General features: G+C 61.4%; 1 pseudogene; it reads right to left on the bottom strand.

Moving 5' to 3' along the window:
* Positions 1-2,205: 2,205 nt before the first annotated feature.
* LOC146171463 (uncharacterized) overlaps positions 2,206-20,588 on the bottom strand; it is a 62,218-nt pseudogene continuing 43,835 nt past the window's right edge.

The following is a 20,588-nucleotide window of genomic DNA, read 5'->3' as shown; positions in this document are numbered from 1 at the left end:
CTTCTGCTGGTTGCTGCTGCTAGCAGCTAGCTGCTGCTACTGCTGCTGCTGCTTGCTGTTGCTGGTTGCTGCTGCTGCTAGCTGTTGCTGCTGCTGCTGCTTCTGCTGCTGCTGCTGCTCTAGCTCCTTCCAGCTCCTTGCTGCTGTTGCTGCTGCTGCTGCTGCTTGCTGCTAGCTGTTCCTGGTTGCTGCTGCTGCTGCTGCTGCTGCTGCTGCTGCTGCTGCTGCTGCTGCTGCTGCTGCTGCTGCTGCTCCTGCTGCTGCTGCTGCTGCTGCTGCTGCTGCTGCTGCTGCAGCTGCTGCTGCTGCTGCTGCTTGGTGCTGCTGGTTGCTGCTGCTATTTGTTGCTGCTTGCTGTTGCTGCTCCTTGCTGCTGCTGTTGCTGCTGCTGCTCTAGCTGCTGCCAGCTGCTTGCTGCTGCTGCTGCTACTAGCTGTTGCTGCTTCTGCTGCTGCTGCTTGCTGCTGCTAGATGCTGCTGCTGCTGCTGTCGCTGCTGCCAGCTGCTGCTGCTTGCTGCTGCTTGCTGTTTGCTACTACTGCTGCTGCTGCTGCTGCTGCTGCTGCTTGCTGCTTCTGCTTGCTGCTGCTGCTACTAGCTGTTGCTGCTGCTGCTGCTCTGCCTGCTGCCAGCTGCTTGCTGCTGTTGCTGCTGCTAGCTGCTGCCAGCTGCCAGGTGCTGCTGCTGCTTGCTACTTCTGCTTGTTGCTGCTGCTCGCTGCTGCTGCAGCCGCCGCCACTGCTGCTTCTGCTGCTGCTGCTTGCTACTGCTTGCTGCTGTGCTGCTAGCTGCTGCTGCTTCTGCTGCTAGCTGCTGCTGCTTGCTGCTTCTGCTTGCTGCTGCTGCTCGATGCTGCTGCTGCTGCTAGCTCTGCTGCTGCTTTTGCTGGTTGCTGCTGCTAGCAGCTACCTGCTGCTACTGCTGCTGCTGCTTGCTGTTGCTGGTTGCTGCTGCTACTAGCTGTTGCTGCTGCTGCTCTAGCTCCTTCCAGCTGCTTGCTGCTGTTGCTGCTGCTTCTGCTGCTGCTTCTGCTCTAGCTCCTTCCAGCTGCTTGCTGCTGTTGCTGCTGCTAGCTGCTGCCAGCTGCTTGCTGCTGCTGCCACCGCCGCCGCCACTGCTAGCTGCTACCAGCTGCTGCTGCTGCTGTTGCTGCTGCTGCTGCAGCTGCTTCTGCTGCTGCTGCTTGCTGCTACTGCTGCTTCCTGCTGCTAGCTGCTGCTGCTGCTGCTGTAGCTGCTGCTTCCTGCTGCTAGCTGCTGCTGCTGCTGCTGCGGTCGCTGCTGCCAGCTGCTTGCAACTACTGCTGCTGCTGCCGCTGCTTGCTGCTTGCTACTACTGCTGCTGCTGCTGCTGCTTGCTGATTCTGCTTGCTGCTGCTGCTACCAGCTGTTGCTGCTGCTACTAGCTGTTGCTGCTGCTGCTGCTGCTCTACCTGCTGCCAGCTGCTTGCTGCTGTTGCTGCTGCTAGCTGCTTGCTGCTGCTGCTGCTGCCACCGCCGCCGCCACTGCTAGCTGCTGCCAGCTGCTGCTGCTGCTGCTGCTGCTGCTGCTGCTGCTGCTGCTGCTGCTGCTGCTGCTGCTGCTGCTGCTATTTGCTGCTGCATGGTGCTGCTACTTGCTGTTGCTGCTGCTTGCTGCTGCTGTTGCTGCTGCTGCTGCTCTAGCTGCTGCCAGCTGCTTGCTGCTGCTGCTGCTACTAGCTGTTGCTGCTTCTGCTGCTACTGCTACTGCTGCTGCTGCTGCTGCTGCTGCTGCTGCTGCTGCTGCTGCTGCTGCTAGCTGCTTGCTGCTGCTGCTGCTGCTGCTGCTGCTGCTGCTGCTGCTGCTGCTGCTGCTGCTGCTGCTGCTGCTGCTGCTAGCTGCTTCCAGCTGCTGCTGCTTGCTACTTCTGCTCGCTGCTGCTGCTCCTGCAGCCGCCGCCGCTGCTGCTGCTGCTGCTGCAGCCGCAGCCGCTGCTAGCTGCTGCTGCTGCTGCTGCTAGCTGCTGCTGCTGCTGCTGCTGCTGCTGCTGCTGCTGCTACTGCTGCTGCTGCTGCTGCTGCTGCTGCTGCTGCTGCTGCTGCTGCTGCTGCTGCTATTTGCTGCTGCTTGGTGCTGCTACTTGCTGTTGCTGCTGCTTGCTGCTGCTGTTGCTGCTGCTGCTCCTCTAGCTGCTGCCAGCTGCTTGCTGCTGCTGCTACTAGCTGTTGCTGCTTCTGCTGCTGCTGCTGCTGCTGCTGCTGCTGCTGCTGCTGCTGCTGCTGCTGCTGCTGCTGCTGCTGCTGCTGCTGCTGCTGCTGCTGCTGCTGCTGCTGCTGCTGCTGCTAGCTGCTGCCAGCTGCTTGCTGCTGCTGCTGCTGCTTGCTACTTCTGCTCGCTGCTGCTGCTGCCAGCTGCTGCTGCTCCTGCAGCCGCCGCCGCTGCTGCTGCTGCTGCTGCAGCCGCAGCCGCTGCTAGCTGCTGCTGCTGCTGCTGCCGCTGCTGCTGCTACTGCTGTTGCTGTGCTGCTAGCTGCTGCTGCTGCTGCTTGCTGCTTGCTACTACTGCTGCTGCTGCTGCTAGCTGCTGCTGCTTGCTGCTTCTGCTTGCTGCTGCTGCTTGCTTCAGCTTGCTGCTGCTGATGCTGCTGCTGCTGCTACTGCTGCTAACTGCCGCTGCTGCTGCTCTAGCTGCTGCTGCTGCTGCTGCTGCCGCCGCCGCCGCCGCTGCTGCTAGCTGCTGCCAGCTGCTGCTGCTTCTGCTGCTGCTACTAGCTGTTGCTGCTGCTGCTTTCTGTTGCTGGTTGCTGCTGCTTGCTGTTGCTGGTTGCTGCTGCTTGCAGTTGCTGCTGCTGGGCTAGCTGCTTCCAGCTGCTTGCTGCTGCTGATGCTGCTAGCTGCTGCCAGGTGCATGCTGCTGCCAGCTGCTGCTGCTGATGATGATGATGATAATAATAATAATGCTGCTGCTGCAGCTGCAGCAGCCGCCGCCCCTGCTAGCTGCGGCCAGCTGCTGCTGCTTCTGCTGCTGCTGCTGCTGCTGCTGCTGCTGCCGCCGCCACCGCCGCCGCTGCTAGCTGCTGCCAGCTGCCAGGTGCTGCTGCTGCTTGCTACTTCTGCTTGCTGCTGCTCCTCGTTGCTGCTGCTGCAGCCGCCGCCACTGCTAGCTGCTGCTGCTGCTTCTTCTGGTTAATGCTACTGCTGCTGCTGCTGCTTGCTGTTGCTGGTTGCTGCTGCTACTAGCTGTTGCTGCTGCTGCCGCCGCCACTGCTAGCTGCCAGATGCTGCTCCTGCTTGCTGCCTCTGCTTGCTGCTTTTGCTGCTTGCTGCTTGCTACTACTGCTGCTGCTGCTGCTAGCTGCTTCTGCTTACTGCTGCTGCTTGCTTCAGCTTGCTGCTGCTGATGGTGCTGCTTACTGCTGCTGCTGCTGCTCTAGCTGCTTCCAGCTGCTGCCAGTGCTTGCTGCTGCTGCTTCTGATGCTGCTGCTGCTGCGCTAGCTGCTTCCGGCTGCTTGCTGCTGCTGATTCTGCTAGCTGCCAGGTGCTGCTGCTGCTTGCTGCTTCTGCTTGCTGCTTCTGCTGCCTCTGTGCTGCTAGCTGCTGCTGCTGCTCCTGGTTGCTGCTTGCTACTACTGCTGCGGCTGCTAGCTGCTGCTGCTTGCTGCTTCTGCTTGCTGCTGCTGCTTGCTTCAGCTTGCTGCTGCTGATGGTGCTGCCTACTGCTGCTGCTGCTCTAGCTGCTTCCAGCTGCTGCCAGTGCTTGCTGCTGCTGCTGCTGCTGCTCCTGCTGCTGCTGCTGCTGCTGCTGCTGCTTCTGCTGGTTGCTGCTGCTACTGCTGCTGCTGCTTGCTGTTGCTGGTTGCTGCTGCTGCTAGCTGTTGCTGCTGCTGCTGCTTCTGCTGCTGCTGCTGCTCTAGCTCCTTCCAGCTCCTTGCTGCTGTTGCTGCTGCTGCTGCTGCTTGCTGCTAGCTGTTCCTGGTTGCTGCTGCTGCTGCTGCTGCTGCTGCTGCTGCTGCTGCTGCTGCTGCTGCTGCAGCTGCTGCTGCTTGGTGCTGCTGGTTGCTGCTGCTATTTGTTGCTGCTTGCTGTTGCTGCTCCTTGCTGCTGCTGTTGCTGCTGCTGCTCTAGCTGCTGCCAGCTGCTTGCTGCTGCTGCTGCTACTAGCTGTTGCTGCTTCTGCTGCTGCTGCTTGCTGCTGCTAGCTGCTGCTGCTGCTGCTGTCGCTGCTGCCAGCTGCTGCTGCTTGCTGCTGCTTGCTGTTTGCTACTACTGCTGCTGCTGCTGCTGCTGCTGCTTGCTGCTTCTGCTTGCTGCTGCTGCTACTAGCTGTTGCTGCTGCTGCTGCTCTGCCTGCTGCCAGCTGCTTGCTGCTGTTGCTGCTGCTAGCTGCTGCCAGCTGCCAGGTGCTGCTGCTGCTTGCTACTTCTGCTTGTTGCTGCTGCTCGCTGCTGCTGCAGCCGCCGCAACTGCTGCTTCTGCTGCTGCTGCTTGCTACTGCTTGCTGCTGTGCTGCTAGCTGCTGCTGCTTCTGCTGCTAGCTGCTGCTGCTTGCTGCTTCTGCTTGCTGCTGCTGCTCGATGCTGCTGCTGCTGCTAGCTCTGCTGCTGCTTTTGCTGGTTGCTGCTGCTAGCAGCTACCTGCTGCTACTGCTGCTGCTGCTTGCTGTTGCTGGTTGCTGCTGCTACTAGCTGTTGCTGCTGCTGCTCTAGCTCCTTCCAGCTGCTTGCTGCTGTTGCTGCTGCTTCTGCTGCTGCTTCTGCTCTAGCTCCTTCCAGCTGCTTGCTGCTGTTGCTGCTGCTAGCTGCTGCCAGCTGCTTGCTGCTGCTGCCACCGCCGCCGCCACTGCTAGCTGCTACCAGCTGCTGCTGCTGCTGTTGCTGCTGCTGCTGCAGCTGCTTCTGCTGCTGCTGCTTGCTGCTACTGCTGCTTCCTGCTGCTAGCTGCTGCTGCTGCTGCTGTAGCTGCTGCTTCCTGCTGCTAGCTGCTGCTGCTGCTGCTGCTGTCGCTGCTGCCAGCTGCTTGCAACTACTGCTGCTGCTGCCGCTGCTAGCTGCTTGCTACTACTGCTGCTGCTGCTGCTGCTTGCTGATTCTGCTTGCTGCTGCTGCTACCAGCTGTTGCTGCTGCTACTAGCTGTTGCTGCTGCTGCTGCTGCTCTACCTGCTGCCAGCTGCTTGCTGCTGTTGCTGCTGCTAGCTGCTTGCTGCTGCTGCTGCTGCCACCGCCGCCGCCACTGCTAGCTGCTGCCAGCTGCTGCTGCTGCTGCTGCTGCTGCTGCTGCTGCTATTTGCTGCTGCATGGTGCTGCTACTTGCTGTTGCTGCTGCTTGCTGCTGCTGTTGCTGCTGCTGCTGCTCTAGCTGCTGCCAGCTGCTTGCTGCTGCTGCTCCAACTAGCTGTTGCTGCTTCTGCTGCTACTGCTACTGCTGCTGCTGCTGCTGCTGCTGCTGCTGCTGCTGCCTGCAGCCGCCGCCGCTGCTGCTGCTGCTGCTGCAGCCGCAGCCGCTGCTAGCTGCTGCTGCTGCAGCCGCAGCCGCTGCTAGCTGCTGCTGCTGCTGCTGCTGCTGCTGCTGCTGCTGCTGCTGCTGCTACTGCTGCTGCTGCTGCTGCTGCTGCTGCTGCTGCTGCTGCTGCTGCTGCTGCTGCTGCTGCTATTTGCTGCTGCTTGGTGCTGCTACTTGCTGTTGCTGCTGCTTGCTGCTGCTGTTGCTGCTGCTGCTCCTCTAGCTGCTGCCAGCTGCTTGCTGCTGCTGCTACTAGCTGTTGCTGCTTCTGCTGCTACTGCTGCTGCTGCTGCTGCTGCTGCTGCTGCTGCTGCTGCTGCTGCTGCTGCTGCTGCTGCTGCTGCTGCTGCTGCTGCTGCTGCTGCTGCTGCTGCTGCTGCTAGCTGCTGCCAGCTGCTTGCTGCTGCTGCTGCTTGCTACTTCTGCTCGCTGCTGCTGCTGCCAGCTGCTGCTGCTCCTGCAGCCGCCGCCGCTGCTGCTGCTGCTGCTGCAGCCGCAGCCGCTGCTAGCTGCTGCTGCTGCTGCTGCCGCTGCTGCTGCTACTGCTGTTGCTGTGCTGCTAGCTGCTGCTGCTGCTGCTTGCTGCTTGCTACTACTGCTGCTGCTGCTGCTAGCTGCTGCTGCTTGCTGCTTCTGCTTGCTGCTGCTGCTTGCTTCAGCTTGCTGCTGCTGATGCTGCTGCTGCTGCTACTGCTGCTAACTGCCGCTGCTGCTGCTCTAGCTGCTGCTGCTGCTGCTGCTGCCGCCGCCGCCGCCGCTGCTGCTAGCTGCTGCCAGCTGCTGCTGCTTCTGCTGCTGCTACTAGCTGTTGCTGCTGCTGCTTTCTGTTGCTGGTTGCTGCTGCTTGCTGTTGCTGGTTGCTGCTGCTTGCAGTTGCTGCTGCTGGGCTAGCTGCTTCCAGCTGCTTGCTGCTGCTGATGCTGCTAGCTGCTGCCAGGTGCATGCTGCTGCCAGCTGCTGCTGCTGCTGATGATGATGATGATAATAATAATGCTGCTGCTGCAGCTGCAGCAGCCGCCGCCCCTGCTAGCTGCGGCCAGCTGCTGCTGCTTCTGCTGCTGCTGCTGCTGCTGCTGCTGCTGCTGCTGCTGCTGCTGCTGCTGCTGCTGCTGCTGCTAGCTGCTGCTACTGCTGCTGCTGCAGCGGCCACCGCTGCTAGCTGCTGCCAGCTGCCAGGTGCTGCTGCTGCTTGCTATTTCTGCTTGCTGCTGCTGCTGCTCGCTGTTGCTGCTGCAGCCGCCACCACTGCTAGCTGCTGCTGCTGCTGCTTCTGCTGGTTGCTGCTGCTAGCAGCTAGCTGCTGCTACTGCTGCTGCTGCTTGCTGTTGCTGGTTGCTGCTGCTGCTAGCTGTTGCTGCTGCTGCTGCTTCTGCTGCTGCTGCTGCTCTAGCTCCTTCCAGCTCCTTGCTGCTGTTGCTGCTGCTGCTGCTGCTTGCTGCTAGCTGTTCCTGGTTGCTGCTGCTGCTGCTGCTGCTGCTGCTGCTGCTGCTGCTGCTGTTGCTGCTGCTGCTGCTGCTGCTTGGTGCTGCTGGTTGCTGCTGCTATTTGTTGCTGCTTGCTGTTGCTGCTCCTTGCTGCTGCTGTTGCTGCTGCTGCTCTAGCTGCTGCCAGCTGCTTGCTGCTGCTGCTGCTACTAGCTGTTGCTGCTTCTGCTGCTGCTGCTTGCTGCTGCTAGCTGCTGCTGCTGCTGCTGTCGCTGCTGCCAGCTGCTGCTGCTTGCTGCTGCTTGCTGTTTGCTACTACTGCTGCTGCTGCTGCTGCTGCTGCTGCTGCTTGCTGCTTCTGCTTGCTGCTGCTGCTACTAGCTGTTGCTGCTGCTGCTGCTCTGCCTGCTGCCAGCTGCTTGCTGCTGTTGCTGCTGCTAGCTGCTGCCAGCTGCCAGGTGCTGCTGCTGCTTGCTACTTCTGCTTGTTGCTGCTGCTCGCTGCTGCTGCAGCCGCCGCCACTGCTGCTTCTGCTGCTGCTGCTTGCTACTGCTTGCTGCTGTGCTGCTAGCTGCTGCTGCTTCTGCTGCTAGCTGCTGCTGCTTGCTGCTTCTGCTTGCTGCTGCTGCTCGATGCTGCTGCTGCTGCTAGCTCTGCTGCTGCTTTTGCTGGTTGCTGCTGCTAGCAGCTACCTGCTGCTACTGCTGCTGCTGCTTGCTGTTGCTGGTTGCTGCTGCTACTAGCTGTTGCTGCTGCTGCTCTAGCTCCTTCCAGCTGCTTGCTGCTGTTGCTGCTGCTTCTGCTGCTGCTTCTGCTCTAGCTCCTTCCAGCTGCTTGCTGCTGTTGCTGCTGCTAGCTGCTGCCAGCTGCTTGCTGCTGCTGCCACCGCCGCCGCCACTGCTAGCTGCTACCAGCTGCTGCTGCTGCTGTTGCTGCTGCTGCTGCAGCTGCTTCTGCTGCTGCTGCTTGCTGCTACTGCTGCTTCCTGCTGCTAGCTGCTGCTGCTGCTGCTGTAGCTGCTGCTTCCTGCTGCTAGCTGCTGCTGCTGCTGCTGCGGTCGCTGCTGCCAGCTGCTTGCAACTACTGCTGCTGCTGCCGCTGCTTGCTGCTTGCTACTACTGCTGCTGCTGCTGCTGCTTGCTGATTCTGCTTGCTGCTGCTGCTACCAGCTGTTGCTGCTGCTACTAGCTGTTGCTGCTGCTGCTGCTGCTCTACCTGCTGCCAGCTGCTTGCTGCTGTTGCTGCTGCTAGCTGCTTGCTGCTGCTGCTGCTGCCACCGCCGCCGCCACTGCTAGCTGCTGCCAGCTGCTGCTGCTGCTGCTGCTGCTGCTGCTGCTGCTGCTGCTGCTGCTGCTGCTGCTGCTGCTGCTGCTGCTGCTGCTGCTGCTGCTGCTGCTGCTGCTGCTGCTGCTATTTGCTGCTGCATGGTGCTGCTACTTGCTGTTGCTGCTGCTTGCTGCTGCTGTTGCTGCTGCTGCTGCTCTAGCTGCTGCCAGCTGCTTGCTGCTGCTGCTGCTACTAGCTGTTGCTGCTTCTGCTGCTACTGCTACTGCTGCTGCTGCTGCTGCTGCTGCTGCTGCTGCTGCTGCTGCTGCTGCTAGCTGCTTGCTGCTGCTGCTGCTGCTGCTGCTGCTGCTGCTGCTGCTGCTGCTGCTGCTGCTGCTGCTGCTGCTGCTGCTGCTGCTGCTGCTGCTGCTGCTGCTGCTGCTGCTGCTGCTAGCTGCTTCCAGCTGCTGCTGCTTGCTACTTCTGCTCGCTGCTGCTGCTCCTGCAGCCGCCGCCGCTGCTGCTGCTGCTGCTGCAGCCGCAGCCGCTGCTAGCTGCTGCTGCTGCTGCTGCTAGCTGCTGCTGCTGCTGCTGCTGCTGCTGCTGCTGCTGCTGCTGCTGCTGCTGCTGCTGCTGCTGCTGCTGCTGCTGCTGCTGCTATTTGCTGCTGCTTGGTGCTGCTACTTGCTGTTGCTGCTGCTTGCTGCTGCTGTTGCTGCTGCTGCTCCTCTAGCTGCTGCCAGCTGCTTGCTGCTGCTGCTACTAGCTGTTGCTGCTTCTGCTGCTGCTGCTGCTGCTGCTGCTGCTGCTGCTGCTGCTGCTGCTGCTGCTGCTGCTGCTGCTGCTGCTGCTGCTGCTGCTGCTGCTGCTGCTGCTGCTGCTAGCTGCTGCCAGCTGCTTGCTGCTGCTGCTGCTTGCTACTTCTGCTCGCTGCTGCTGCTGCCAGCTGCTGCTGCTCCTGCAGCCGCCGTCGCTGCTGCTGCTGCTGCTGCAGCCGCAGCCGCTGCTAGCTGCTGCTGCTGCTGCTGCCGCTGCTGCTGCTACTGCTGTTGCTGTGCTGCTAGCTGCTGCTGCTGCTGCTTGCTGCTTGCTACTACTGCTGCTGCTGCTGCTAGCTGCTGCTGCTTGCTGCTTCTGCTTGCTGCTGCTGCTTGCTTCAGCTTGCTGCTGCTGATGCTGCTGCTGCTGCTACTGCTGCTAACTGCCGCTGCTGCTGCTCTAGCTGCTGCTGCTGCTGCTGCCGCCGCCGCCGCCGCTGCTGCTAGCTGCTGCCAGCTGCTGCTGCTTCTGCTGCTGCTACTAGCTGTTGCTGCTGCTGCTTTCTGTTGCTGGTTGCTGCTGCTTGCTGTTGCTGGTTGCTGCTGCTTGCAGTTGCTGCTGCTGGGCTAGCTGCTTCCAGCTGCTTGCTGCTGCTGATGCTGCTAGCTGCTGCCAGGTGCATGCTGCTGCCAGCTGCTGCTGCTGATGATGATGATGATAATAATAATAATGCTGCTGCTGCAGCTGCAGCAGCCGCCGCCCCTGCTAGCTGCGGCCAGCTGCTGCTGCTTCTGCTGCTGCTGCTGCTGCTGCTGCTGCTGCCGCCGCCACCGCCGCCGCTGCTAGCTGCTGCCAGCTGCCAGGTGCTGCTGCTGCTTGCTACTTCTGCTTGCTGCTGCTCCTCGTTGCTGCTGCTGCAGCCGCCGCCACTGCTAGCTGCTGCTGCTGCTTCTTCTGGTTAATGCTACTGCTGCTGCTGCTGCTTGCTGTTGCTGGTTGCTGCTGCTACTAGCTGTTGCTGCTGCTGCCGCCGCCACTGCTAGCTGCCAGATGCTGCTCCTGCTTGCTGCCTCTGCTTGCTGCTTTTGCTGCTTGCTGCTTGCTACTACTGCTGCTGCTGCTGCTAGCTGCTTCTGCTTACTGCTGCTGCTTGCTTCAGCTTGCTGCTGCTGATGGTGCTGCTTACTGCTGCTGCTGCTGCTCTAGCTGCTTCCAGCTGCTGCCAGTGCTTGCTGCTGCTGCTGCTGCTTCTGATGCTGCTGCTGCTGCGCTAGCTGCTTCCGGCTGCTTGCTGCTGCTGATTCTGCTAGCTGCCAGGTGCTGCTGCTGCTTGCTGCTTCTGCTTGCTGCTTCTGCTGCCTCTGTGCTGCTAGCTGCTGCTGCTGCTCCTGGTTGCTGCTTGCTACTACTGCTGCGGCTGCTAGCTGCTGCTGCTTGCTGCTTCTGCTTGCTGCTGCTGCTTGCTTCAGCTTGCTGCTGCTGATGGTGCTGCCTACTGCTGCTGCTGCTCTAGCTGCTTCCAGCTGCTGCCAGTGCTTGCTGCTGCTGCTGCTGCTGCTCCTGCTGCTGCTGCTGCTGCTGCTGCTGCTTCTGCTGGTTGCTGCTGCTACTGCTGCTGCTGCTTGCTGTTGCTGGTTGCTGCTGCTGCTAGCTGTTGCTGCTGCTGCTGCTTCTGCTGCTGCTGCTGCTCTAGCTCCTTCCAGCTCCTTGCTGCTGTTGCTGCTGCTGCTGCTGCTTGCTGCTAGCTGTTCCTGGTTGCTGCTGCTGCTGCTGCTGCTGCTGCTGCTGCTGCTGCTGCTGCTGCTGCTGCTGCTGCTGCTGCTGCTGCTGCTGCTGCTGCAGCTGCTGCTGCTTGGTGCTGCTGGTTGCTGCTGCTATTTGTTGCTGCTTGCTGTTGCTGCTCCTTGCTGCTGCTGTTGCTGCTGCTGCTCTAGCTGCTGCCAGCTGCTTGCTGCTGCTGCTGCTACTAGCTGTTGCTGCTTCTGCTGCTGCTGCTTGCTGCTGCTAGCTGCTGCTGCTGCTGCTGTCGCTGCTGCCAGCTGCTGCTGCTTGCTGCTGCTTGCTGTTTGCTACTACTGCTGCTGCTGCTTGCTGCTTCTGCTTGCTGCTGCTGCTACTAGCTGTTGCTGCTGCTGCTGCTCTGCCTGCTGCCAGCTGCTTGCTGCTGTTGCTGCTGCTAGCTGCTGCCAGCTGCCAGGTGCTGCTGCTGCTTGCTACTTCTGCTTGTTGCTGCTGCTCGCTGCTGCTGCAGCCGCCGCAACTGCTGCTTCTGCTGCTGCTGCTTGCTACTGCTTGCTGCTGTGCTGCTAGCTGCTGCTGCTTCTGCTGCTAGCTGCTGCTGCTTGCTGCTTCTGCTTGCTGCTGCTGCTCGATGCTGCTGCTGCTGCTAGCTCTGCTGCTGCTTTTGCTGGTTGCTGCTGCTAGCAGCTACCTGCTGCTACTGCTGCTGCTGCTTGCTGTTGCTGGTTGCTGCTGCTACTAGCTGTTGCTGCTGCTGCTCTAGCTCCTTCCAGCTGCTTGCTGCTGTTGCTGCTGCTTCTGCTGCTGCTTCTGCTCTAGCTCCTTCCAGCTGCTTGCTGCTGTTGCTGCTGCTAGCTGCTGCCAGCTGCTTGCTGCTGCTGCCACCGCCGCCGCCACTGCTAGCTGCTACCAGCTGCTGCTGCTGCTGTTGCTGCTGCTGCTGCAGCTGCTTCTGCTGCTGCTGCTTGCTGCTACTGCTGCTTCCTGCTGCTAGCTGCTGCTTCTGCTGCTGTAGCTGCTGCTTCCTGCTGCTAGCTGCTGCTGCTGCTGCTGCTGTCGCTGCTGCCAGCTGCTTGCAACTACTGCTGCTGCTGCCGCTGCTAGCTGCTTGCTACTACTGCTGCTGCTGCTGCTGCTTGCTGATTCTGCTTGCTGCTGCTGCTACCAGCTGTTGCTGCTGCTACTAGCTGTTGCTGCTGCTGCTGCTGCTCCACCTGCTGCCAGCTGCTTGCTGCTGTTGCTGCTGCTAGCTGCTTGCTGCTGCTGCTGCTGCCACCGCCGCCGCCACTGCTAGCTGCTGCCAGCTGCTGCTGCTGCTGCTGCTGCTGCTGCTGCTATTTGCTGCTGCATGGTGCTGCTACTTGCTGTTGCTGCTGCTTGCTGCTGCTGTTGCTGCTGCTGCTGCTCTAGCTGCTGCCAGCTGCTTGCTGCTGCTGCTCCAACTAGCTGTTGCTGCTTCTGCTGCTACTGCTACTGCTGCTGCTGCTGCTGCTGCTGCTGCTGCTGCCTGCAGCCGCCGCCGCTGCTGCTGCTGCTGCTGCAGCCGCAGCCGCTGCTAGCTGCTGCTGCTGCAGCCGCAGCCGCTGCTAGCTGCTGCTGCTGCTGCTGCTGCTGCTGCTGCTGCTGCTGCTGCTGCTGCTGCTGCTGCTGCTGCTGCTGCTGCTGCTGCTGCTGCTGCTGCTGCTGCTATTTGCTGCTGCTTGGTGCTGCTACTTGCTGTTGCTGCTGCTTGCTGCTGCTGTTGCTGCTGCTGCTCCTCTAGCTGCTGCCAGCTGCTTGCTGCTGCTGCTACTAGCTGTTGCTGCTTCTGCTGCTACTGCTGCTGCTGCTGCTGCTGCTGCTGCTGCTGCTGCTGCTGCTGCTGCTGCTGCTGCTGCTGCTGCTGCTGCTGCTGCTGCTGCTGCTGCTGCTAGCTGCTGCCAGCTGCTTGCTGCTGCTGCTGCTTGCTACTTCTGCTCGCTGCTGCTGCTGCTGCTGCTTGCTACTTCTGCTCGCTGCTGCTGCTGCCAGCTGCTGCTGCTCCTGCAGCCGCCGCCGCTGCTGCTGCTGCTGCTGCAGCCGCAGCCGCTGCTAGCTGCTGCTGCTGCTGCTGCCGCTGCTGCTGCTACTGCTGTTGCTGTGCTGCTAGCTGCTGCTGCTGCTGCTTGCTGCTTGCTACTACTGCTGCTGCTGCTGCTAGCTGCTGCTGCTTGCTGCTTCTGCTTGCTGCTGCTGCTTGCTTCAGCTTGCTGCTGCTGATGCTGCTGCTGCTGCTACTGCTGCTAACTGCCGCTGCTGCTGCTCTAGCTGCTGCTGCTGCTGCTGCTGCCGCCGCCGCCGCCGCTGCTGCTAGCTGCTGCCAGCTGCTGCTGCTTCTGCTGCTGCTACTAGCTGTTGCTGCTGCTGCTTTCTGTTGCTGGTTGCTGCTGCTTGCTGTTGCTGGTTGCTGCTGCTTGCAGTTGCTGCTGCTGGGCTAGCTGCTTCCAGCTGCTTGCTGCTGCTGATGCTGCTAGCTGCTGCCAGGTGCATGCTGCTGCCAGCTGCTGCTGCTGCTGATGATGATGATGATAATAATAATGCTGCTGCTGCAGCTGCAGCAGCCGCCGCCCCTGCTAGCTGCGGCCAGCTGCTGCTGCTTCTGCTGCTGCTGCTGCTGCTGCTGCTGCCGCCACCGCCGCCGCTGCTAGCTGCTGCCAGCTGCCAGGTGCTGCTGCTGCTTGCTACTTCTGCTTGCTGCTGCTCCTCGTTGCTGCTGCTGCAGCCGCCGCCACTGCTAGCTGCTGCTGCTGCTGCTTCTTCTGGTTAATGCTACTGCTGCTGCTGCTGCTTGCTGTTGCTGGTTGCTGCTGCTACTAGCTGTTGCTGCTGCTGCCGCCGCCACTGCTAGCTGCCAGATGCTGCTCCTGCTTGCTGCCTCTGCTTGCTGCTTTTGCTGCTTGCTGCTTGCTACTACTGCTGCTGCTGCTGCTAGCTGCTTCTGCTTACTGCTGCTGCTTGCTTCAGCTTGCTGCTGCTGATGGTGCTGCTTACTGCTGCTGCTGCTGCTCTAGCTGCTTCCAGCTGCTGCCAGTGCTTGCTGCTGCTGCTGCTGCTGCTTCTGATGCTGCTGCTGCTGCGCTAGCTGCTTCCGGCTGCTTGCTGCTGTTGATTCTGCTAGCTGCCAGGTGCTGCTGCTGCTTGCTGCTTCTGCTTGCTGCTTCTGCTGCCTCTGTGCTGCTAGCTGCTGCTGCTGCTCCTGGTTGCTGCTTGCTACTACTGCTGCGGCTGCTAGCTGCTGCTGCTTGCTGCTTCTGCTTGCTGCTGCTGCTTGCTTCAGCTTGCTGCTGCTGATGGTGCTGCCTACTGCTGCTGCTGCTCTAGCTGCTTCCAGCTGCTGCCAGTGCTTGCTGCTGCTGCTGCTGCTGCTCCTGCTGCTGCTGCTGCTGCTTCTGCTGGTTGCTGCTGCTACTGCTGCTGCTGCTTGCTGTTGCTGGTTGCTGCTGCTGCTAGCTGTTGCTGCTGCTGCTGCTTCTGCTGCTGCTGCTGCTCTAGCTCCTTCCAGCTCCTTGCTGCTGCTGCTGCTGCTGCTGCTTGCTGCTAGCTGTTCCTGGTTGCTGCTGCTGCTGCTGCTGCTGCTGCTGCTGCTGCTGCTGCTGCTGCTGCTGCTGCTGCTGCTGCTGCTGCTGCTGCTGCTGCTGCTGCTGCTGCTGCTGCTGCTGCTGCTGCTGCTTGGTGCTGCTGGTTGCTGCTGCTATTTGTTGCTGCTTGCTGTTGCTGCTCCTTGCTGCTGCTGTTGCTGCTGCTGCTCTAGCTGCTGCCAGCTGCTTGCTGCTGCTGCTGCTACTAGCTGTTGCTGCTTCTGCTGCTGCTGCTTGCTGCTGCTAGCTGCTGCTGCTGCTGCTGTCGCTGCTGCCAGCTGCTGCTGCTTGCTGCTGCTTGCTGTTTGCTACTACTACTGCTGCTGCTGCTGCTGCTGCTTGCTGCTTCTGCTTGCTGCTGCTGCTACTAGCTGTTGCTGCTGCTGCTGCTCTGCCTGCTGCCAGCTGCTTGCTGCTGTTGCTGCTGCTAGCTGCTGCCAGCTGCCAGGTGCTGCTGCTGCTTGCTACTTCTGCTTGTTGCTGCTGCTCGCTGCTGCTGCAGCCGCCGCCACTGCTGCTTCTGCTGCTGCTGCTTGCTACTGCTTGCTGCTGTGCTGCTAGCTGCTGCTGCTTCTGCTGCTAGCTGCTGCTGCTTGCTGCTTCTGCTTGCTGCTGCTGCTCGATGCTGCTGCTGCTGCTAGCTCTGCTGCTGCTTTTGCTGGTTGCTGCTGCTAGCAGCTACCTGCTGCTACTGCTGCTGCTGCTTGCTGTTGCTGGTTGCTGCTGCTACTAGCTGTTGCTGCTGCTGCTCTAGCTCCTTCCAGCTGCTTGCTGCTGTTGCTGCTGCTTCTGCTGCTGCTTCTGCTCTAGCTCCTTCCAGCTGCTTGCTGCTGTTGCTGCTGCTAGCTGCTGCCAGCTGCTTGCTGCTGCTGCCACCGCCGCCGCCACTGCTAGCTGCTACCAGCTGCTGCTGCTGCTGTTGCTGCTGCTGCTGCTTGCTGCTACTGCTGCTTCCTGCTGCTAGCTGCTGCTGCTGCTGCTGTAGCTGCTGCTTCCTGCTGCTAGCTGCTGCTGCTGCTGCTGCTGTCGCTGCTGCCAGCTGCTTGCAACTACTGCTGCTGCTGCCGCTGCTTGCTGCTTGCTACTACTGCTGCTGCTGCTGCTGCTTGCTGATTCTGCTTGCTGCTGCTGCTACCAGCTGTTGCTGCTGCTACTAGCTGTTGCTGCTGCTGCTGCTGCTCTACCTGCTGCCAGCTGCTTGCTGCTGTTGCTGCTGCTAGCTGCTTGCTGGTGCTGCTGCTGCCACCGCCGCCGCCACTGCTAGCTGCTGCCAGCTGCTGCTGCTGCTGCTGCTGCTGCTGCTGCTGCTGCTGCTGCTGCTGCTGCTGCTGCTGCTGCTGCTGCTGCTGCTGCTGCTGCTGCTGCTGCTGCTGCTGCTGCTGCTGCTGCTGCTGCTATTTGCTGCTGCATGGTGCTGCTACTTGCTGTTGCTGCTGCTTGCTGCTGCTGTTGCTGCTGCTGCTGCTCTAGCTGCTGCCAGCTGCTTGCTGCTGCTGCTGCTACTAGCTGTTGCTGCTTCTGCTGCTACTGCTACTGCTGCTGCTGCTGCTGCTGCTGCTGCTGCTGCTGCTGCTGCTGCTGCTGCTGCTGCTGCTGCTGCTGCTGCTGCTGCTAGCTGCTTGCTGCTGCTGCTGCTGCTGCTGCTGCTGCTAGCTGCTTCCAGCTGCTGCTGCTTGCTACTTCTGCTCGCTGCTGCTGCTCCTGCAGCCGCCGCCGCTGCTGCTGCTGCTGCTGCAGCCGCAGCCGCTGCTAGCTGCTGCTGCTGCTGCTGCTGCTGCTGCTGCTGCTGCTGCTGCTGCTGCTGCTGCTGCTGCTGCTGCTGCTGCTGCTGCTGCTGCTGCTGCTGCTGCTATTTGCTGCTGCTTGGTGCTGCTACTTGCTGTTGCTGCTGCTTGCTGCTGCTGTTGCTGCTGCTGCTCCTCTAGCTGCTGCCAGCTGCTTGCTGCTGCTGCTACTAGCTGTTGCTGCTTCTGCTGCTACTGCTGCTGCTGCTGCTGCTGCTGCTGCTGCTGCTGCTGCTGCTGCTGCTGCTGCTGCTGCTGCTGCTAGCTGCTGCCAGCTGCTTGCTGCTGCTGCTGCTTGCTACTTCTGCTCGCTGCTGCTGCTGCCAGCTGCTGCTGCTCCTGCAGCCGCCGCCGCTGCTGCTGCTGCTGCTGCAGCCGCAGCCGCTGCTAGCTGCTGCTGCTGCTGCTGCTGCTGCTGCTGCTGCTACTGCTGTTGCTGTGCTGCTAGCTGCTGCTGCTGCTGCTTGCTGCTTGCTACTACTGCTGCTGCTGCTGCTAGCTGCTGCTGCTTGCTGCTTCTGCTTGCTGCTGCTGCTTGCTTCAGCTTGCTGCTGCTGATGCTGCTGCTGCTGCTACTGCTGCTAACTGCCGCTGCTGCTGCTCTAGCTGCTGCTGCTGCTGCTGCTGCCGCCGCCGCCGCCGCTGCTGCTAGCTGCTGCCAGCTGCTGCTGCTTCTGCTGCTGCTACTAGCTGTTGCTGCTGCTGCTTTCTGTTGCTGGTTGCTGCTGCTTGCTGTTGCTGGTTGCTGCTGCTTGCAGTTGCTGCTGCTGGGCTAGCTGCTTCCAGCTGCTTGCTGCTGCTGATGCTGCTAGCTGCTGCCAGGTGCATGCTGCTGCCAGCTGCTGCTGCTGCTGATGATGATGATGATAATAATAATGCTGCTGCTGCAGCTGCAGCAGCCGCCGCCCCTGCTAGCTGCGGCCAGCTGCTGCTGCTTCTGCTGCTGCTGCTGCTGCTGCTGCTGCTGCTGCTGCTGCTGCCGCCACCGCCGCCGCTGCTAGCTGCTGCCAGCTGCCAGGTGCTGCTGCTGCTTGCTACTTCTGCTTGCTGCTGCTCCTCGTTGCTGCTGCTGCAGCCGCCGCCACTGCTAGCTGCTGCTGCTGCTGCTTCTTCTGGTTAATGCTACTGCTGCTGCTGCTGCTTGCTGTTGCTGGTTGCTGCTGCTACTAGCTGTTGCTGCTGCTGCCGCCGCCACTGCTAGCTGCCAGATGCTGCTCCTGCTTGCTGCCTCTGCTTGCTGCTTTTGCTGCTTGCTGCTTGCTACTACTGCTGCTGCTGCTGCTAGCTGCTTCTGCTTACTGCTGCTGCTTGCTTCAGCTTGCTGCTGCTGATGGTGCTGCTTACTGCTGCTGCTGCTGCTCTAGCTGCTTCCAGCTGCTGCCAGTGCTTGCTGCTGCTGCTGCTGCTTCTGATGCTGCTGCTGCTGCGCTAGCTGCTTCCGGCTGCTTGCTGCTGCTGATTCTGCTAGCTGCCAGGTGCTGCTGCTGCTTGCTGCTTCTGCTTGCTGCTTCTGCTGCCTCTGTGCTGCTAGCTGCTGCTGCTGCTCCTGGTTGCTGCTTGCTACTACTGCTGCGGCTGCTAGCTGCTGCTGCTTGCTGCTTCTGCTTGCTGCTGCTGCTTGCTTCAGCTTGCTGCTGCTGATGGTGCTGCCTACTGCTGCTGCTGCTCTAGCTGCTTCCAGCTGCTGCCAGTGCTTGCTGCTGCTGCTGCTGCTGCTCCTGCTGCTGCTGCTGCTGCTGCTGCTGCTGCTGCTGCTGCTGCTGCTGCTGCTGCTGCTGCTGCTGCTGCTGCTGCTGCTGCTGCTGCTGCTGCTGCTGCTGCTGCTGCTGCTGCTGCTGCTGCTGCTGCTTGCTACTGCTTGCTTCTGTGCTGCTAGCTGCTGCTGCTTCTGCTGCTAGCTGCTGCTGCTTGCTGCTTCTGCTTGCTGCTGCTGCTGCTGCTAGCTCTGCTGCTGCTTTTGCTGGTTGCTGCTGCTAGCAGCTACCTGCTGCTACTGCTGCTGCTGCTTGCTGTTGCTGGTTGCTGCTACTAGCTGTTGCTGCTGCTGCTCTAGCTCCTTCCAGCTGCTTGCTGCTGTTGCTGCCGCTTCTGCTGCTGCTTCTGCTCTAGCTCCTTCCAGCTGCTTGCTGCTGTTGCTGCTGCTAGCTGCTGCCAGCTGCTTGCTGCTGCTGCTGCCACCGCCGCCGCCACTGCTAGCTGCTACCAGCTGCTGCTGCTGCTTCTTGCTGCTGCTGCTGCTGCTGCTGCTGTTGCTGCTGCTGCTGCTGTTGCTGCTGCTGCTGCTGCTGCTCCTGCTGCTGCTGCTGATAGCTGCAGCTGCTTCTGCTGCTGCTGCTTGCTGCTACTGCTGCTTCCTGCTGCTAGCTGCTGCTGCTGCTGCTGTAGCTGCTGCTTCCTGCTGCTAGCTGCTGCTGCTGTAGCTGCTGCTGCCGCTGCTTGCTGCTTGCTACTACTGCTGCTGCTGCAGCTACCAGCTGTTGCTGCTGCTACTAGCTGTTGCTGCTGCTGCTGCTGCTGCTCTACCTGCTGCCAGCTGCTTGCTGCTGTTGCTGCTGCTAGCTGCTTGCTGCTGCTGCTGCTGCCACCGCCGCCGCCACTGCTAGCTTCTGCCAGCTGCTGCTGCTGCTGCTGCTGCTGCTGCTGCTGCTGCTTCTGCTGCTGCTGCTGCTGCTGCTGCTATTTGCTCCTGCTTGGTGCTGCTACTTGCTGTTGCTGCTGCTGCTGCTACTAGCTGTTGTTGCTGCTGCTGCTGCTGCTGCTGCTGCTGCTGCTGCTGCTGCTGCTGCTGCTGCTGCCAGCTGCTTGCTGCTGCTGCTGCTAGCTGCTTCCAGCTGCTGCTACTTGCTACTTCTGCTCGCTGCTGCTGCTGCCAGCTGCTGCTGCTCCTGCAGCCGCCGCCACTGCTGCTGCTGCTGCTCCAGCCGCAGCCGCTGCTAGCTGCTGCTGCTGCTGCTGCTGCTGCTGCTGCTGCTGCTGCTGCTGCTGCTGCTGCTGCTGCTGCTGCTTCCAGCTGCTTGCTGCTGCTGCTAGCTGCTGCCAGCTGCCAGGTGCTGCTTCTGCTTGCTACTTCTGCTTGCTGCTTCTCGCTGCTGCTTCTGCTAGCTGCTGCTGCTGCTGCAGCCGCCGCCACTTGCTAGTTGCTGCCAGCTTCTGCTGGTTGCTGCTGCTGCTGCTTGCTGTTGCTGGTTGCTGCTGCTACTAGCTGTTGCTGCTGCTGCTGCTTCTGCTGCTGCTGCTGCTCTAGCTCCTTCCAGCTGCTTGCTGCTGTTGCTGGTGCTAGCTGCTTGCCGCTGCTGCTGCTGCCGCCGCCGCCGCCACTGCTAGCTGCTGCCAGCTGCTGCTGCTGTTGCTGCCGCTTGCTGCTTGCTACTACTGCTGCTGCTTGCAGTTGCTGCTGCTTCTGATGCTGCTGCTGCTGCTGCTGCGCTAGCTGCTTCCGGCTGCTTGCTGCTGCTGATTCTGCTAGCTGCTGCTGCTGCTGCTGCTTGCTGCTTGCTACTACTGCTGCTGCTGCTGCTGCTAGCTGCTTCTGCTTACTGCTGCTGCTTGCTTCAGCTTGCTGCTGCTGATGGTGCTGCTTACTGCTGCTGCTGCTGCTCTAGCTGCTTCCAGCTGCTGCCAGTGCTTGCTGCTGCTGCTGCTGCTGCTGCTACTGCTGTTGCTGTGCTGCTAGCTGCTTGCTACTACTTCTGCTGCTAGCTGCTGCTGCTTGCTGCTTCTGCTTGCTGCTGCTGCTTGCTTCAGCTTGCTTCAGCTTGCTGCTGCTGATGCTGCTGCTGCTACTGCTGCTAACTGCTGCTGCTGCTGCTGCCGCCGCCGCCGCCGCTGCTGCTAGCTGCTGCCAGCTGCTGCTGCTTCTGCTGCTGCTGCTACTAGCTGTTGCTGCTGCTGCTTGCTATTGCTGGTTGCTGCTGCTTGCAGTTGCTGCTGCTGGGCTAGCTGCTTCCAGCTGCTTACTGCTGCTGATGCTGCTAGCTGCTGCCAGGTGCATGCTGCTGCCAGCTGCTGCTGATGATGATGATGTTATAATAATGCTGCTGCTGCAGCTGCAGTAGCCGCCGCCCCTGCTAGCTGCGGCCAGCTGCTGCTGCCGCCACCGCCGCCACTGCTAGCTGCTGCCAGCTGCCAGGTGCTGCTGCTGCTTGCTACTTCTGCTTGCTGCTGCTGCTCGCTGCTGCTGCTGCTGCTTCTGCTGGTTGCTGCTACTGCTGCTGCTGCTGCTTGCTGTTGCTGGTTGCAGCTGCTACTAGCTGTTGCTGCTGCTCTAGCTCCTTCCAGCTCCTTGCTGCTGTTGCTGCTGCTGCTGCTGCTTGCTGCTAGCTGTTCCTGGTTGCTGCTGCTGCTGCTGCCGCTGTTGCTGCTGCTGCTGCTGCTGCTGCTGCTGCTGCTGCTGCTTCTGCTGCTGCTGCTGCTGCTGCTGCTGCTGCTGCTAGCTGCTGCTAGCTGCTGCTACTGCTGCTGCAGCCGCCACCGCTGCTAGCTGCTGCCAGCTGCCAGGTGCTGCTGCTGCTTGCTACTTCTGCTTGCTGCTGCTGCTGCTCGCTGCTGCTGCTGCAGC

This window comes from Amblyomma maculatum, unplaced genomic scaffold (genome assembly GCF_055883805.1).
Source record: "Amblyomma maculatum isolate TAMU_Amacu unplaced genomic scaffold, ASM5588380v1 scaffold_22, whole genome shotgun sequence".
Taxonomy (NCBI): Eukaryota; Metazoa; Arthropoda; class Arachnida; order Ixodida; family Ixodidae; genus Amblyomma; species Amblyomma maculatum.
Note: the sequence above shows the minus strand (reverse complement) of the source record. Positions and strands in the feature narration are given on the sequence as shown.